Source organism: Hevea brasiliensis, chromosome 7, assembly GCF_030052815.1.
Source record: "Hevea brasiliensis isolate MT/VB/25A 57/8 chromosome 7, ASM3005281v1, whole genome shotgun sequence".
NCBI classification, from domain to species: Eukaryota; Viridiplantae; Streptophyta; class Magnoliopsida; order Malpighiales; family Euphorbiaceae; genus Hevea; species Hevea brasiliensis.
The window spans coordinates 76637410-76640665 of record NC_079499.1 but is presented as its reverse complement, the minus strand read 5'-3'; positions in this window follow the sequence as shown (position 1 = coordinate 76640665).

Sequence of the window (3256 nt, the reverse complement as noted above, 5' to 3'; positions counted from 1 at the left end):
AGTAGTAATTAGGTTTTATTGATTATGATCAAAGTTTTTTATAATAACCTAAGGAAACAATAGCATGAATTAAATGGTTTATGCTTTATAAATCATTGTTTAGCTTAACTACTTCCTGTTCTTAAAGCAGTTATTAATTTGATGAGCATTGCTTAATACCAATTCAGTTAATAATTAGAGTCAACATGAGTGCTTGGCTCGAATTGATGAGTATAAGGAAATCAGGGGTTTACCTCATTGTTTGGTAAATCTACGTTAAGTATTCAATAAGAGATAATTGTATTTCTTTTGTCTATGATCGAATCAATGCATTGGAATGAGAATTACCTTGGACTGAAGTTTGTTTAATTTGAGAGTTTCATATTTAATTTTAGTTCTTAATTTCTGATTTCTAATTTCTTCTTTGGACTGCGAATTACCCCCCCCCCCCCCAACCTTTGTTTCTTTCTTTTTCCATTACACAAGTGTACGAAATTTTAGTAATTCAGTCACTAGGGTTCAACTTGGATTTACCACTTACTACAGAAAATATTTTATAGCTGGTAATATTAATTAATTTAAATTTTGGTGGATTCGACAACCATCACATGATTAAAATCTTTCTGGATATGTCATGTTCTTATTGTGAAGTATCCTCGATTGTGAACCAATTTATGATATTTTGTGCTAGAAATACTGTCACTCATATTCTTAACAACTTAAGAAGAGAATTTCAAACAAAATATCAATGGACCTTTTCTATTACACATAAATACATTATGTAAATGGAAAAGTGAAATTGCCTTTTATTAAAAAAACATTTATAAGATACGTACTAAATGATATGCTCTAGGGCATACTACTAATAATCAGAGCCACTATATTTGCCATTAAAGATTTAATATGAGTTTAATTGTGTGATTTAATCAAAATTTGATTGATTCAAGGCTGTTTGGATCACCATAGGTGGCGGCATGTTTCTATGCTCCATGAGATTCAAATATGAATTTTTTAGTTGACTAAGAGATATTGAATTTAATTTTAGTATGCATGTTTTATTTTATTGTTAGCATGATGGATGATCACGGACAATAAAACACCAATGTGATTGGATTTATTTCTTTTATTTTTATTTGGGTTGTAAAATAATTAATTTTAATTTTTGGTGGCATGTATTATAAGTGTTGTAATAATTTGGGTTGTAATTTCATTTATTTGAGGTCTTTAAAGTCCATATTCTTCTAAATTCACCTTGGCATGCCAAGGATTACTATGTAATTGGATTGCAAGAAGATCAAGGAGGTCAAGAGCATTAGTGGGACCAGTGGGAGGAAATCAAGATCAAGTGTTGATTATGTACTCCTTCAGCAACTCTTGTAAAATGAATGAATGAAATGCACCTAGGAATGCCCTGATTTAATTCTTAGTGGCTCAGAATTGAATCCTTTAGAAAGTCCATGATCATACCATATTATTTGTTTATCCATGTATGCATAAGATGTATGTGAATGTATACAAGTATATGATATATACATGCCAATTGGATAATGTGCAAAGTGAGACCATAATAGTAATTATTTCGACCACTAAATCTTCCAAACAAATGATTAAGTTGGAAATGGTATAACTAAAGTAATTATATCATGGGCCCTTCATTAAGGCAATTATTTTAAGAAATTTTAAATAGTTGCATGTGATGCATTTAATTTAAGAGATTTTCTTGAGAATAATTGCAAAGCATAAGATGTTGTAAATATGTAAATAAGTTGATGGCCAATAATGGATGTGCTTGAGAATATTAAATTTATTTGCATGTTCATTGGCTTAGTGGGATCAACTTAACTAATGTAAGATAAATCAATAATGGATGTGCTTGAGATTTTGAGCATTAGGGGCTAGATAAATGATTGAACCTCACATGAGATGTGATGGGCAAGGAGTTGCTCACTTATAGTTTATTGTAATTCCAATAATGGATATGCCTGAGAATGATCAATAAGACTATAAGAATTCAATCACCCACTAGAAATCCATTAAACTAGGATTTCCATTTCCTACTTTGGAAGTGTAGGATTTGCCAAGTTAGTGGGAGGACCAATTTGATTAAAACACCATAATCATTTTGGTTAATTACTTGATACATTTACTAATTAATCTAATTATTTTATGCAGTTAATTTTTTGATAATAATGAGCACACAACAACCACCACCATCCAATATCCTTGCGAGCATACTTGATCACAATAGGTTCACGGGACCTAATCTTTATGATTGGCTAAGAAATTTAAAACTTGTCCTGAACCTAGAACGTATTGGATATGTTCTAGACTCAAGGGTTCCTAGTTCCTTACCTCCAGAGGCCACTCAAGAGGAACATGACACTTTGGACAAGTGGAAAGACCATGATATGAGAGCCAAATGTTATATGCTTACTTTTATGAGTAATGAGTTATAGAAGTAGCATGAGAATATGTAGAATGCAAGTGAGATCCCGAAGGACCAGAAGCATGTGAATTGTTAGATTAGAGCATTGAATTTCAAAAAATTTCTTCTAGGGTTTCATGCATCATGCAACATCCATTATGGGCTTAATTAATCTCAATGCTCAATTGCATATTAAAACACTTTTAATATGTATTAGGATCTATGTTTGCCATTTAAGATTTTTGAATTAACAAATTAATTCAATTGAACCCTAGTTTGAAAGAAGAAAATGTGCACTAACCTTTTGATGCACAAGTGATGTAGTTGCCATCTTTAGGAAGCACCTAGGATCCCAATTGTTGTCCCTTTAGCTTGTCCACACCAAGATCACCAATGGGCAGCTCCTAAATCAGCTTCTCAACCCTTGCCAACCAATTATAATTTAGGTTTTTGTCTTTAAAGAGGTTGTAGATGTGTATAGGACACTAGAAACAATTTCTAGCAATTTTAATTCAAACAAAATGATTGATTTCTCTTTGAATTGATGAGAAAAGATGAAGAGAGGAGAGGGAGCTAAAGGTGGCAGCACCTATAGACAAAGAAGAAGAATAAGTTTTATTTCTCTTTCTTTTCCCTTTTATAATTAGGTCATCACTTAAAACCTTTGCCACATGTCATCACCACATTGCATCTTAATTTTAATTGACTGGTAAGCTTATACGATGCCATGTGCCACCATCTCATGGTGCCACATGTCACCCTGTGAAATGATCAAATTACCCATATGTTTTAATTTTGAGTTCTCAACCCAAAATCATTATTTCTCCTCTTCTAATTAATTTATATCAAATA